General features: G+C 43.1%; 1 long non-coding RNA gene across 1 annotated transcript in view; it reads right to left on the reverse strand.

Moving 5' to 3' along the window:
* The window catches only part of LOC126073408 (uncharacterized), a 55,831-nt gene that overhangs the window by 15,163 nt on the left and 23,793 nt on the right, over positions 1 to 16,875 (reverse strand). The window lies entirely within an intron of this gene.

A 16,875-nucleotide genomic window follows, 5' to 3' on the forward strand; every position in this document is an offset into this window, starting at 1 on the left:
ATGGAGCAGTAGTGCATTCCTTCCAGTCCCCAGCACAGCCCCAGGCACCAAAAAAACCAAAAAGTTTTGAATGTTTGTAGAGGCCCTTGCCCAGCAGATAGAGGTAAATACTTGGAGGAAAATATTTGGAGGAAACGTGACTTGACCTCCCTATTGGCAGTTTATCTTTTAGCTCCTAGTAGATCTGGATGGCGCCTTTGAGAAGACGCTCCACTTGTAACCAAAGACACAAACACGTACTGCCCTATACACACCGTTTCCCACTGAGTTAATCACTGTTAAGTATTTGACAACTCCTTTCCTACAAAAAAGCATTTCAAACCCAAAGGGATGATAGCTCATTTATTTGCTACCCAAGATCTGGGATGGCAGCAAATGGCAGCACAACCTCAGAAGACCACTCCAGGCCCACAGAAGCAGGGAATAAGCTCAGGGTGTTGGCAGAAATCTCCCCACTGCCTTTCACCATGATGCTGTAATGGAAAACAGCAAGGCTGTGTTCTACTGAGTTCCAACCAGGGCTTCCGACTCATTCCTTCAGGTTCAAACCCCTGCTGAGAATTTGTGTTTCTAACAAGTTCTTAAGTGATGCTAATGTTGCTGGTGAGGAACCAATTTTGAGAACCACTAGTAGAGAGTAGAAACCCTGGTGGCATGGTGGTTAAGAGCTATGGCTACTAACAAAAATGTTGGCAGTTCAAATCCACCGGGTGACCTTGGAAACCATATGGGGCAGTTCTACTCTGTCCCATAGGGTCACTATGAGTCGGAATTGACTCGACAGCAATGGGTTTCAGTAGAGCAGTGGTTCTCAAAATTTATTATATATAAGAATCACTTGGGGATCTTGTTAAACTGTAGATTCTGATTTATTATATCTGGTGTAGAATACAAATTCTCATCTGGGGTTCAAACCGGAACAAACCAGAATGAGCCGGTTCAAAGCCCTGGTTCTAACTGCCCATCACAGCAGTGCTGGATAAGTCAGAAAAATATTTGTTTTACAATTTGCCACAATTTTTCATATACCTGGTGGTGCAAACGATTTGCTCTTGGCTACTAACTGAAAGGTTAGTGGTTCAAATCCATCTAGTAGTGCCACAGAAGGCCTGGCAGTCTGCTTCTGTAAGATTATAGGCAAGAAAACCCTATGGAGCATATTGGAATCAACCCAAAGGCAAGGGAGTTGGTTGTTTTGTTTTGGTTTTTGGTTTTCACGTATCTGAGCTCTTTAATTTTCACTACAATCCAGTCGAATAGATAGTATGATTCCCATTTTATTGATAAAGAAACTAAGACTAAGAAGCTATTAGCCTAGAGTCACACTGCTCATGAGTGGCAGAGCCTCGGCTTGAACCCAGACCTTCTGACTCCAGGTTCCATGCTTTTTCCAATAGACTGTGCTTCCTATTGGCAGAGTGTTCAACAGCATTTTTTTCCTTCATTCTTCTGCCCATCAGCAGTTTAGAGGCAGGTTACAATCGGTTCCCTTAATCTAAAGAGAGGTTGAGTGATTTGCTCATGTTTACATGGTGGCAGCCATGGTATTAAAGTGCCTCCTGAAATTCTGGGTCCTTGTTAAGTGATAATTTCTTATTTCTCCTGTTCACTCAGCCAAATCCAGAGTCAAGAACTTTCGGATGGCTTTGCTCCTGGTGCAGAATGATAACCAGCACCAGCTCTAATGCCTGCCTCAGGTGAGCCAGCTGTAGGCACTCCCAGATTTAAGACACTGAGTACCTGAAGGTTTATAGGCCTCAGTGCAAGGGATGAGATTGACTTGGCCCTTAAGGGACTGCTTTCATCAGCCACCACCTACTGAGAGGAGAATTGGCCAGGGAACCAAGTTCACCTGGGGTTTGCTTTCAGCTTAAAATAGTCCTGTCTTTTCCTGAGAATATTGACTGAGAAGTTGATATCAAACAAGCAAAGGAGCCAGACTGGCAAATTCCAGTGGTTCAGGTTCTTTGGAGGTGCATGGGAGGGTAGTGGGCAGAATTTTTAAGCATTTTTCTTATTTAATGCACAAACAGCAGGCCTAGAGATCAGAATAAATAACAGGGAAAATTGTAGCCACAATCCCACCACCCTTTTTATTTTTGTTTGTTTGTTTGTTTTTGGTGTTCCTTGGCACATGTCCAGAGGCACATGTAATTTTCACATTTAAACTCATGGCACAAATGTATATTTTTGTATATTTTCACTTACCGTCATTTTTCTATGTCACCACGTAATCTCCGTGATTATAGTTTTTAATGCCCCCATAACATCGCTTGAAGCAATGGAACCATCGTTTGCACAACCATTCTCCATTCATTAGTCATTTAGGTTGTTTCCAATTTTCCCCTTCGAGTGAAACATTATCCTTGCAGACTCTGAGAAGCAGCAGATTCTTGATTTAGCTAGGAGGTTTCCGGATTCCAATAGTGGCTCGTTTATAGGTGGGTTGCCCAGGAGTCACCCTGCAGCTGCCAAAGCTGATGGAGGTGTCAGTGTGGCGGGATGGCTGAGTGGGAAAGGTGCCCTGGGAACCAGGGAGCTGGGCTGGGAGGCGATCATCCACTTTCCCACCCCTTCTTTCCTGTCCCTCAGGTCCCCTGGCTGGTGCTGAGGCAGGAGCACAGAGGGTACACGCATAGGGTCCCAATTTGGTTCTTGCAAGAAGCAGAACCAACAACAGATACCTGGGGTAGCTCTGTGCCTCTAACTCAGAGCCTTGTGCCTCCTGAAAATAAACACCTGGATACTCTGCAGACCTGACTGCTAATCCCAGAAGCCCTGAACAGAAGAGAAATTGTGTGTTTTGCTTGTTTCATCAAGTTGCAGGCTAATTGACCTGATCCTGGCATATTTTCTGCTCCTGTGCCCCTTCTGCCTGAGGGGACAGGCAGTCCCAGCCCAAATGCAGCCTAGGTACAGCCCCCCAGGGGCTGCCTGGGCCAGAAATTCCTTCTGGGTCTTGGGACTCCTGGTCCTGGAGCTTCTTGCCTGACCCCTTTGGGAAAAGCACTCTGTAGGTGAAAATTGCTAACAGCTTTGGGGAATGAAAACAAGTAGGAAGGCAGAGGATGTTCCCGTTGCATTTAAGGTCAGCTCCACTTGGAAAGAGTTCAAAATGTAAACATACTAATGCAGGCACTGTGGGTCAAGTTAATTTATTGCCTCCTGGTTACAGCATTGGTCCCGGCCCTTGGAATGAGTTGAATTTTAGAGACTGGTGGCTGGGCAGAATCCTGTGAAACCTTCTCTATCATCCACTTCACAGCCAATCTCAAGGTCATTCAGGGCTTGTCTTGACTAGTATTATGGATTGTATTGTGTCCCCCGAAAACGTCTGTCAACTTGGCTAAGCCATGATTCCCAGTATTGTGTGATTGTCTACCATTTGTCATCTGATGTGATTTTCCTATGTGTTGTAAATCCTACCTCTATGATGTTAATGAGGCATGATTAGAGGCAGTTATGTCAATGAGGCAGGACTCAAACTACAAGATTAGGTTGTATCTTGAGTCTCTCTCTTTTGAGATATAAAAGAGAGAAGAAGCAGAGAGACAGAGTGATGACCTCGTGCCACTAATAATAAAGAACCAGGACGGGAGCATGTCCTTTGGACCCGGGGTCCCTGTGTTGAGAAGCTCCTAGACCAGGGGAAGATTGATGACAAGGATATTCTCCAGAGCCAAAAGAGAGAGAAAGCCTTTCCCTGGAGCTGGCACCCTAAATTTGGACTTCTTGCCTCCTAGACTGTGAGAGAATAAATTTCCGTTTGTTAAGGCCATCCACTTATTGTATTTCTGTTATAGTAGCACTAGATAACAAAAACAACTAGGAATAGCAAGCAAACATTTACTGTTTATTGCTCAGTGCTAAGCTAAATGGTTTATATACACTATCTTGAATAATTTTCATAACCCTATGAAGAAAGGATTATCATTGCCCCATTCTATAGACTAGAAAAGGAGCCCTGGTAGCTCAACGGTTAGGCTCTCAGCTACTAACCCAAAAGGTTGGAGGTTCGAACCCACCCAGCAACTCCGTAAAAATTATAGCACAGGAAACCCTATGGGGCAGTTCTACTCTGTCACATGGGGGTCACTATGAATCAGAATTGGCTGGATGGCACCTAACAACAACAGAGATGAGAAAAATAAGGCTCAGAAAGGTCAAGTAACTAACTCTAAGTCACAGAACTGGTAAGCTGCAGAGCTGGGACTCATATTCAGGTAGGCTGACTCAAGCGCACAAGCCTCCTGCTAGGGACACCTGGTCTTGCCAGCTTTTTCACAACCACAGTGATAATAATAACTGAACCCACGGTAAATGGTAAATGCCAGGCACTCTGCTAAGGCATTTGCATGCATTGCTTTAACTCGAATGAGGAAAATGAGAATCAGAGAAGTTGATTCACTTCTCCAAAGTCAAGTAGCTAGTGAGTATGGCAGAAACTATTTTATTCTAAAATCTAATTTCTCATTCTTGTATAGTAATAGATTCCCATTTTTAAGCTGAGCACATCACCTTCTAGAATTCAAACTACATTTTCTAGCCTTTGTGGAAGCTAGGTGTATCCATGGGAGTAAATTATAGGTAAGAGGAGGCAAACACAAATGTGGGCAACTTCCTGGAAGCTTGGACCTGCTTTCCTCCCTTCCTGCTGGTGGGATGCGGATGTGATAGCTGGAGTTGGAGGGGTGTCATCTTGAACCTTGTTGTGACCAAGGCTCCCCTAAACACAGCCACAAGGTAGACGGAGCCTGGGTCCTTCAGGACTCTGCGGAACGGAGCCAACTCAGGAGTCCTGAGGTGACCACCTCTAGACTTTTATGTGAAAGGGAAATAAACATCTAATTGCTTAAGCCAATATTGTCTTGGGTTTTCTGTCCTTTACAGCTAAACCTAATCCTAATTAACAGTGGTGGAGCTAGAATTTGAACCAGTTTGACTCCAAAGGCCAAACTTCGCCACTTTGGCATGCTGTTTCTGCTGTGCAACTCCGTGCCCACGTAGGTTCATCTGATTGTTATCAGCGTCTTCCACATGCTTCATTTGGAGAGTCAGTCAATATATATTTGTCAAGTGCCGGGCTTTGTGCTGGGGAATAAACCAAGAATATGAACAAGGCTTGGTCAGTGCCTTCGAGGGGCTGGCAGTCCATCTTGGGAGACGGATGGCTAAGCAAATAACTACAGTCCAGCACAGCGAGTCCTGTCACAGAGACAGGAGCCAAGCACTGCAGGAGCTCAGAGATGGGTGACGCCCTGCCTGAGGGTCCGGGGAGGCTTCACCGAGTGACAGATGAGCTGGACGTGCTAAGTGGCTGTAACAAGTGTGACGTGTGCTTGGTTCTCATTCACTAGAATATTGAAACCAACGGCCTTCCATGACTCCCTCTTGTCTAGAAATGCAGCCCACTCTCCTTGCCCTGGAACTTTAGACTCTCAGCATGCTCAGCCCCTATTTAAAAAAAACAACCAAACTAGTTGCCATGGAGTTGATTCCTACTCATGGCAACAGCCACGTGTGTCAGAGGAGAACTGTGCTCCGTAGGGTTTTCAGTAGCTGATTTTTCGAAAGCAGATCACCAGGGCTTTCTTTCGAGGCACCCCTGAGTGGTCTTGAACCACCAACCTTTTGGTTAGCAGCCAAGGGCTTAATCATTTGAACCACCCAGGGACTCCCTCAGCCCCTATAGCCCATTGGGAATCTAAACTTTTCCTGCTTGCTGGACCCCGAGGCGTGTGGAACCCCTAAGGCCAACTCCCCTCACAACAGGAGGAAAACGGAAGCCGGAAACCAGAAGGCCCCCAGCAGCAGGGCTGGATAAATAAAGGTTCTTCAGCATCCACTGTGAAAGCCAGAAATGAGCTCTGTCAGTGGTTACTGTGCTTTTGGAAATGGTGTTTCCAATGTGACCTTTCTACCTGCTCTTCTAACAGCGGAGCTGCTGTCACTGTTAATAAAGCCCCGGCCTGGCTCTCCCTGATTGGAGCCAATTAGAATTACCCAGAGAGGGCAGCCAGGGCAGCCTCGGTGCTAAGGAGGGCAGCTGACGTGTTGGCATTGGCATATTTGCCAGTGATGAGGGGATGGGAGAGCTTATCCCGCCAAGCAGTCCCGTCTCTCCCCCCTCCCATTGCCTCAAATAACTGGACTCAATTATGCTGTGAGTTCCAGCTTTAAATCAAGGCAATGAGTTTTACTGGGGGAAAGAGAATATTACCTGGGTAGTGAGGCCAAGCAATGCTTTCCCGCAATCAGGGTATGTTTATGAAACACCTACTATGTGCCACCTTTAGAGCCCTGGTGGCACAGTGGTTAAGAGATCTGCTGCTAAACGAAAGATCGGCTGCTTGAATGCACCAACCGCTCCTTCAAAACCCTGTGGGGCAGCTCTACTCTGTCCTGTAGGGCCACTATGAGTCGGAATTGACTTGACAGCAACAACAGGTTTGATCTGGTTTTGGTTTATGTGGCAGCTTACCATGAATCTAATGAAGCTTACTTTGAAACTAATGAAGCTTAAACTTTAGGGTCTCTCATAAGCACAAGTCCTGAGAAGGACCCTAGCAATATGTTCATGTGGTCACATGTTTTTATAAAATTTACAGAAGTAAGATACTTTAAGGAGCCCCTGTGTGGTGCAAACAGATAACGGGCTCAGCTGCTAACCAAAAGGTTGGCAGTTTGAGTCCACCCAGAAGCTCTTCAGAAGAAAGACCTGGCTATCTACCTCCAAAAAACCAACCAATGAAAACCCTATGAAGCACAGTTGTTCTCTGACACACATGGCGTCACCATGAGTCAGGGCCAACTCAACGCAAACTGGTTTCAACCACATTCAGTTAAGACTGCTGTCTCTTTCTACTCAGATGTCCCCTCTGTAACACTTGCCGTCCTGTTGGGTGGCACTTGGGGGATCCGGCTAAGGGAAAGTTAAACTGGGGATATATTTGGGTTTGGGTTTTGCAGGATATATTAATGTGGTTTGCAGTCACTTCTTTGAATAATTACGTTTTTGTAAGTCACTCCAGTGTGGAAGTGGCTTCCAGAAATACGATGCCCATTCACCTAGCACAGTGACACCTAGGTGCAGGGCCAAAGGTCCTATCAAATTTGAGAGTGTCCTATGAACCTGGCACTGGAAGTACATGGGCAGCAGAGAAGAAACAAGCTTGGAATTGCATAGAGCCAAAACCATTCTTCCAGTCATCAGGTGTGTAAAATCCTGAGTGCAGGATTCAGTTCTCCACGATGCCTAGTAACAGAGACTAGAAATATATTCAGCGATGCAGTGATACAACAGTATGCTATGTAACATTTTTCTTTTATGATGGAAATTGCACCAAATCCAAATAGGTTTTATCAAGATTCCGGTGTAGAGCACAAGCCTATAGCAGTCGTATGAACAGCAAGAACGTCTGGTTGTGAATGTACATGTTTTATGCATCCCAACCATTAATAATAAATATGATTTTTTATTATGTCAGCAGAAAGACTTATTTCTCTCCCCTTACCCTGTATAGAAAATATTACAAAATTTTTGTCATATGAAGAGAAAATAAAATAGTATGCAGCCAAAAAACACAGTGAAGGAAAGTATTATAGCAGTGGGTTAGGCAGTTAATTACTAAAAACATCAGTATTTTTTTCCCATTAGACAAACAGCTTCATTAGAGAGATGAGGAGAGCTGACCTCCTTCACCTGCAATTCCAGAGGTGTTGCCTGCAGGCTTGGGCCATCAGTGTCCTGGCCACGGGGATGAGAGGAGTGTATGGAAGCACAAGCCCCGATATTGTTATTGTTCTGTATTTTGTGATGTTTGTGGTATTTTTCAACTTTAAAAAATTTATGACTTATTACATCTTTTCTTTACCTAAATAAAGGTTCACTTTCATACCTTCTTTTGTTTTTGTAATTTTCCATTTTTTCTTAAATAGGGCCCTCCAAATTATCCAAGCTTCAGGTCCCACAAAACCTGGGTTCACCAATGGAACAGACAATCCTTTATTCTTTGTCATAGTCTGAACAGGGGAACCCTATTGCCTCCCTCTGCTTACCACATATGTGTTCAGCACCCACTGGAGGGCAGGAGAATAAAGGCACAGTATTTATGCCCCAGGGCTTCCCTGTGAGGTGTTCTCAATCTGGCTGTGCCCCTCAATCTCTCTCAAGATGACCTCATCATGTCTGCCCGCTACACAGGACTTTTCTCCCTTCTGCTTTCAGTACCCACTGAAGATACCTAGAATCTAGGGTAGTTCCAAGGAGCCGTGAAGACACAAATGGTTAAGCACTGGGCTGCTAACTGAAAGGTTGGCATGTTCGAACCCACCTAGCAGCTCCTCAGGAGAAAGACCTGGCCATCTGCTTTTGTAAAGGTTATAGCCAAGAAAACCCTATGGGGCAGTTCTGCTCTGTCACATGGGGTTGCTATAAGTCAGAATCAACTGACAGCACCCAATAACAATAGCATGGTTACAGTTCTGCTGACCACCTGGGAATCACCCCACCATCCCTGTGGTTCCCCGACTCCTCACCCACACCTTTATAATATCATGTTCCTTGAGTTATTCTAATGAGTGTGTCATCTGTTTCTTGTTTGAACAATGACTGAAACACACCCTCTTCTGACACCAGGCTTAATTATGCACCAAAAATTGCTTGCCCTGACCTCCTTTCTTTAAATCAGACCACGTTCCCACAAGCCTGAGAGCCAATAAAAGCAAAGAATGCTCACTTCAGCCTTTTTCCTGGTGACTAGCCAGAATCTTCGTGCCACTCTTTTTCTCTCTGCTCAAGTCTTGCTCTTGTCCCCCTAGACTCGAGCTTGGCTTGGATCCCTTGTCTCTGACCCTCAGTGTTTCCCTAGTGCTTTGCTCTTCCCCTACCCAGGAGAGGACGCGCCTGCCCAGTTCAGCCTTGTGGGCTGAGACAGGGCATGTAGGCACAAGGTGAGTAGCCTCAAGGATCATTTCGTCCATTCGTGGTGAGACCTAGGGAACTAGTCATCAAGTGACCAGTGACCAAGATCTCTCCCACCCCTAAGAGCTCTGTATAAACCTAGAAATTATTGTTCTCCTACTTGCATTTCTCTAGACTTCCTGCTGTACTGTAATTATCTTCTTTATGTCTGTCTAGGCACACATATGTATGTGTCTATGTTGCTATTATTTGTTTGCTTATTATCTTTTTCTCTCCCCCCACACACACCCAAATGTAAACACCTTGAAGGTAGAGATACTGACTTGTTCACTGATGTATCCCACTGCCCAGCACTGTATATGGGACGTAAAAAAACCCAAAACCTGCTCCTGCTGAGTCGACTCCAACTCACGGTGACCGTATGTGTGTCAGAGTAGAACTGCGTTCATAGGGTTTTCAGTGGCTGATTTTTCAGAAGTAGATTGCCAGGCGGAAACCCTGGTGGCGTAGTGGTTAAGTGCTACAGCTGCTAACCAAAGGGTGGGCAGTTCGAATCCACCAGGCACTCCTTGGAAACTCTATGGGCCAGTACTACTCTGTCCTTTAGGGTCACTATGAGTCGGAATTGACTTGACAGCACTGGGTTTGGTTTTTTTTGGTTAGATTGCCAGGCCTTTCTTCCAAGGCACCTTTTGGTTAGTAGCCTGAGCACATTAACTGTTTGCACCACCCAGGGACTCCAGGACATAATAGTTACTGGATAAGTATCTGTTGACCAACAGACTGGGACTGGCCTTCCATCAGCTGTTTAGAATCTTCCCCCAGACAAGATATAGGACCATTGACTAGGCTTCAGATTTCTTAATTACAATCCTTTCAGCCTTGCCTCCCTGAGGTGAGACTCTTAGGCATCATCAATATTTCAAGCAACTCTTCAGCCACACATTTATAGTAATCTTTTGGGTTATTCACCCACTCCACCCCTGATCCAGCAGGAGGTGACAACCTTGCACCCCCACATTCACCCACCCATCATGTCTACCACACCTCCCACCCCATCTACTCGACACATACCACCACTCACACTTTCACCACTGGATTGATAGACGTTGGCGAGTGTTCACCCAGTCTGCCCTCAGCTACCCTGCATGACCAGCAAATAAAGACCTTCTCTCACACGCCCAGCTCCTGACTCACCCATCCAGAAACAGGTGGTGAATGCTCCAGTGCTGCTAGACTATTGACCAGAGTAACAAGCCTGCCCCACCCACCTGAATATACAAAAACAAAACAAAAGAATGAAGCAAACAAACGTACAATCAATAAATATAATAACACCTTAATGCCTCAGAGACAACAGACAATACCAAGTCACATAAAGAAGCAAGACAATATGACTCAAGCAAGTGACCAAAATAAAGAGCCAGGAAACCTTCCTGAGGAAGAAATGGCAATAGAACTACCTGACAAGGAATTTGAAAGACTTATACATAGAACCCTCCAAGAGATCAAGGAAAACACAGATAAAACCAAGGAAAACACAGACAAAACTCTAGAAGAATTCAGGAAAAAAATACAAGAATGAAATGACAAAATAAATACACAATTAGAAATGATACAAAAACAGCAACTAAATATTCAGAAGATTAACAATAACATTTCAGAAATAGGTAACTCAATGGAAGGCTATGGGAGTAGAATTGAATCAATGGAAGACAGAATCAATGAAATAGAGGACAAATCCCTTGATACTAATTTGTTTGAGGAACATTCAGAAAAAAGAATGAAGAAAGCCTAAGAGTGATGTGGAACACTATCAACAGGAACTCCAGAACAGGAGGAAATTAAAAAAAAAAAAAAGTACAGGGAAAATTTTTGAAGATTAGCTGGCAAAAACTCCTCTTATATCACAAAAGAGAAGATATCCATCCAAGAAGCTCAACAAAACACATACAGGATAGACCCCGAGAGAAAGTCACCAAGACGTATCATAATGAAGCTTTCCAAAACCAAAGACAAAGAAAGTATTATGAGAACAGCTCAGGAAAAATAAACTGTCACCTACAAAATATCAAAATAATACAAAGGGCCTTCTCAGGTCACAATGATACAAAATTAGAAATCAAGAAAAGGACAAACAAGAAAAAAATCAAATACAAGGAAACTGATTAATACCTTGCTAAAAAAACCACTGGGTAATAGAAAAAATTAAAAATGAAATTAAAAATTCCTAGACTCAAACAAGAATGAAAACACAGCATACCAGAACCTTTCGGACACAGCAAAAGCAGTGCTCAGAGGCCAATTTATAGCAATAAATGAACACATCAAAAAAGAAGAAAGGGCCAAAATCAATGCCTTAACCTTACTATTGAACGAATAGAAAAAGAGCAACAAAAGAAGCAACAACTGCAGGAAGAAAGGAAATAATAAAGATTGGAAGAGAAATAAATGAATCAGGAAAAAGAAAAATGAAAGAATCAAGACTAGAAGTTAGTTCTTTGAAAAGATCAATAAAATCGACAAACCACTGGCAAATTGACCAAAAAAAAAAAAAAGGAGAAATTTGCTCTTGAATGTAGAGTAGCTAAAGCAAATGGAAGAAATGATGAACTACAAGAGCTAAACAGAAGATTTCAAAGGGTGGCTCAAGAAGACAAAGTAAAGTATTATAATGAAATATGCAAAGACCTGGAGTTAGAAAACCAAAAGGGAAGAACACGCTCAGCATTTCTCAAGATGAAAGAACTAAAGAAAAAAATAATCCTAGATTTGCAATATGGGCAAAATATTGCATATTTGATGCAGGAAGCATCAAAAGAAGATTGAAGGAATACATAGAATCACTGTACCAAAAAGAATTGGTCTATGTTCTACCACTTCAGGAGGTAGCGTATGATCAAGAACCATAGGTATTGAAGGAAGAAGTCCAAGCTGCACTGAAGGCATTGACGAAAAACAAGCCTTCAAGAATTGGCAGAATACCAATTGAGATGTTTCAACAAACCATGCAATGCTGAAAGCACTCATTTGTCTTGGCCAAGAAATTTTGAAGATAGCAGCATGGTCAACCAACTGGAAGAGATCCATATTTGTGCCCATTCCAAAGAAAGGTGATCCAACAGAATGTGGAAATTATGGACCAATATCATTAATATAACACAAAAGTAGAAATTTGCTGAAGATAACTCAAAAAACGGTTGCAGCAGTACAATGACAAGGAACTGCCAGAAGTTCAAATCAGACTCAGAAGAGGACATGGAACGATGTCAGATGGATCATGGCTGAAAGCAGAAAATACCAGAAGGACGTTTACATGTGTTTTATTGACTATGCAAAGGCATTCAACTGTGTGGAACATAACAAATTATGGATAACATTGCGGAGAATGGGAGTTCCAGAACACTTAATTGTGCTCGTGCAGAACCAGTATACAGACCAAGAGGGAGTCGTTCAAACAGAACAAAGGGATACTGCACAGTTTAGAATCAGGAAAGGTGTGCATCATGGTTGTATCCTTTCACTGTACTTATTCAGTCTGTATGCTGACTAAGTAATCTGAGAAGCTAGACTATGCCAAGAAGAACAAAGCATCATGATTGGAGGAAGACTTATTAACAACCTTCCATATGCAGATGACACAACCTTGTTTGCTGAAAGTGAAGAGAACTTGAAGCACTTAGTGAGGAAGATCAAAGACTATAGCCCTCAGTATGAATTATGCCTCAACATAAAACAAAAATCCTCACAACTGAACCAATAAACAACATCAGGAAAAACAGAGAATACACTGAAGCTGTCAATGATTTCATTTTACCTAGATCCACAACCAATACCCATGGAAGCAGCAGTCAAGAAATCAAATGACATATTGCATTAGGCAATCTGCTGCAAAAGACCTCCTTAAAGTGCTCCAGAGCAAAAATGTCACTTTGAAGACAGAGGTGCACTTGACCCAAAAAAAAAAAGACCCAAGCCATGGTTTTTTCGGTTGCCTCATATGCATGTGAAAGCTGGACAATGAATAAGTAAGACTGAGGAAGAATCAATGCCTTTGAATTGTGGTGTTGGCCAAGAATATTGAATATACCACCGACTTCCAGAAGAATGAACAAATCTTTCTCGGAAGAAGTATAGCCAGAATGGTCCTTAGAAGCAAGGATGGCAAGGTTTCGTCTCATATACTTTGAACCTGTTATCAGGAGGGATGAGTCACTGGAGAAGGACACCATACTTGGCAAAGCAGAAGGTCAATGAAAAAGAGAAAGACCCTCAATGAGGTGGATTGACGCAGTGGCTGCAAGGATGAGCTCAAGCATAACAATCATGAGGATAGCGAAGGACTGTTTCACCCTGTTGTCACTACGAGTTGGAGCGAGGTCAATGGCAGCTAACAACAGCTAACACCCTGTTCTGTATGTCTGGAATAAATGCACCTCTCTGCCCCTCTTTACTGGTCTTCCTGACCACGGTCCACAAGGCCTTCTTTGGGCATTGTAGCCCACAGCTTCTCCCACTCGGAGAAAGCAAAGATATGATTTATATGACCCATTTAACATTTTGTCATATAGTATGACTCTCATTATATCTTCTCATTTAATACTAATTAACTCTCAGGGTTTGTTACAGAACATTTAAAAATCTGCATGCTGTGTCTCTGTGACTAAATTATAATCTCCCAGAGGGCAGAAATAAGCCCTGGCTGCACAGTGGTTAAAGCACTCAACCGCTAACCAAAGGTCGGCCACCAGCAGCTCCGCAAGGAGAAAGATGTGGCAGGCTGCTTCCGTAGGGATTTACAGCCTCGGAAACCCTATGGGGTCACTATGAATCAGAAACAGGTCGATGACAGTGGGTTTGGTTTTGGTTAGAAGGAAGAAACCATTTTTTATACCTTTTTATTGGGGGTGGAGATAAGGCTGGTGTCTTAGTTTCCTAGTGCTGCATAACAGAAATATCGCAAGGATGGCTTTAAAGAACAGAAATTTATTTCTTCACAGTTATTAAAAAATATATATATATATTATTTTTTTATATTTTCAAATCAAGATCTTGGCCAACCTGATGCCTTCCTTGTCAGTAGCCCTCGGCATTCCTTGGTGATCCTCACATGGCATCTATATACCCCGGAGTGTACACACCTCTCTGTGTCTGTGCTTCTCTTCGTATAACCCAGAAGTCAACTGACTGATTACATTACATGAGATTGCCTTGTAGATGGTGATGGCATTACATTAGATTAGATTACATGCACAGGTATAGGGGTGAGGATTCCAACACATATTTTGGTAAGGGACACAAGTCAATCTATAGCAGTTGCTTTTAGACATAAATTTGCAATGCCTGCCATTCATTCAGGAAAAGGCATCTAGGGAGCACCTTGAAATGCAGGCCTGAGGATCAGAAGGGAGGCCAGATCTAGACTTGGGATGCGGCTGCCCACAGAGATAGCTGAACTTGTGGTGACAGAAGGTATGATGTTGATCCAAGGACACAGTTGTGAGGAATGAAAACAAGAGTCCCACAGAGGAAAAGACAGAATGATAGGATGCTGGGAATATTGCTGAGTCACAGAAGCCATCAGGGAACAGACTGGTCATCAGGACCCCGGGTCTGCAGGAGGCAGGACCAGGAGAAGCTGTTCCACCTATCATCTGAGAAGTGGCTGATGGCCTTCAAGACCCTCACAGTACAGTGGTGAGGATGAACAGTCAAGACCTTCAAGACCCTCACTGCATGAGGTCAAAGAGTGAGGAAATTAAGACAGAGAGTGCAGTTTTGAAGAAGTTCAGAAGTAAAGGGAAGAGAGTGCAGGGACATGAAAGGGCAGCTTGGCACATAAGAGGCATTCCATAAATGTATCCTTTTACATAAATGCTTAGTCAATACATATATCTAACTTTATAAATAAAACATCTATTTAAATACATTCAATAAATAAACTTATTTATATAAATATATTTAGTAAATACATTTAATGTATTTAAAGTTCCCTAGGTCCCTAGGTGGTGCATGGAGCCCTGGTGGCACAGTGGTTAAGAGCTTGACTGCTAACCAAAAGCTTGGCAGTTTGAATCCACCAACCATTCCTTGGAAACCCTATGGGGCAGTTCTGCTCTGTCCTATAAGGTCCCTATGAGTTGGAGTCTGAATCAATGCTACAGAAAAGGGTTTCGTTATTTATTTATTATTTGGTTAGGTGATGCTCATGACTCGTGCTCAGCTGGTAACTGAAGGTTTGGTGGTTTGAACCCATCCTGCAGTGCCATAGAAGAAAGGCCTGGTGATCTTCCATAAAGATTACAGCCAAGAAAACCCTACAAATCAGCTCTACTCTGTGACTTATAGGGCCCACCATGAGTCAGAGTCAACTGGATGGCACAAAGCAACAACAATGTATAGGAAGAGTTTAATGTATTTATTAAATGATTATGTATAAATAAAACATGTTTATATAAATTCATTGTATGTTTGAGTATTATAGAAAAGATCTAAACCCTGTTTGTGGCCAGAGGTGGAGGAACACTTTGCAATGGAGCATTTGAAGATGGAGATGAGCCAGGCCAGGTCTGGGTAGGAGGTGAGATTTGAAGTCCAGGTGGAGGCCTTGGACTTGGTAAGAAAGAAGGACATCCCTTAGAGATGGGAATGAAGGCATGCAGGGAGGGTGAAGAAAAAACAGGTATTTTGAGGTGAAAGGATTGTTTCCCTAGCAATTTTACCAAAAACATGAAATGACTCTGATCCTTCCTTATTTATGCAGAAGCATTTAGGTAGATTCCAGCAGCTCTTGAGCCTTGTGTAGAATGCAGACATTTCTGTCACTGGATAAAAATGCCTTCCCTAGTGTGTTATAGCTCTAGCCTGGACAGGGCATTTGAGGGCAGCTCAGAGAAAGAAGGTCATACTACCAAGTGTCCAGAAAACCAAGACCCCCTTCGTTCCATGCCCAGATAAAAGAACATTTATCACTGATTAATCCACAGCCTAAATGCAAAGGTTAGAAGAAGAGGGAAAAAAAAGGAGCCCTAAACTATATGAGGTGCACTCATCCTTTTTTACAACCCTGGAAAAAAACAAGCAGGAGACAAATCCCATTTACAAGGACAGCAGAAGCTAGGTCTCTTCCCTGACCCCAGCCCTCTCCATGCCTCATAAATATTTCCATAGTCATAAATATCACTGATGAGGAAGCAGAAGGCTCTTAATTGGCTCCAAGTCATTTCATGCTAGAGGAAGCCAGGGGGAAAATGCACTGAATAAGAATAAGACAGGGTGGGGAATCTCCTTGGAGGAAATTAAAAACTCATCGTCTATCAAAATGATGCTGTTATCTATGTGCTGATTTAAGCCAGGAAAAGAAGTGGCTGAAGACCCCTTGTGGGGAGCAACTCCCATTGGTCCAAACTTTTTCTACCTCAGAGATGCCAGTTCCGTTTTGGTTGAGTTTTGTGGTGGTGGGTGTTGTTGATGAGGATCTACCGTAAGGAAAGGAGGGAGGGAAATAACATTTATTATTAAAGGTGAATAGCGGGATACAGGCACTGTGGAAAACAGCTTGGGGGTTCCTCAAAAAGGTGAACATAGAATTACCATGTTGTTGTTAGACACTGTCATCAGTAAAAAGAATGGACCAGTGATCATGAAACAACATGGTTGAGTTTCAGCAACACTCCATTGAGTGAAAGGAGCCTTACATAAGAGTACTTACTGTATGATTCCATTTATATGATGTCCTCTAGTAGGTCATCTATGTGATGAAAAATCTAAACAGTAGTTGCCTTTAGGGTTGGAGGCAGGGATGGACGGGGAAGGAGCATGGGAGAACTTTCTGCAGTGATGGAAATATTTTAGTTATCTTTTTAGAGACTTGCATTTGTGAATTAATTTTACCTAAATAATTTGGTCTTTGTCCTTGATTCCTGAGCAATAACTCTAAACCCTTGGAATTT

This window comes from Elephas maximus, chromosome 3 (genome assembly GCF_024166365.1).
Source record: "Elephas maximus indicus isolate mEleMax1 chromosome 3, mEleMax1 primary haplotype, whole genome shotgun sequence".
Lineage (NCBI taxonomy): Eukaryota > Metazoa > Chordata > Mammalia > Proboscidea > Elephantidae > Elephas > Elephas maximus.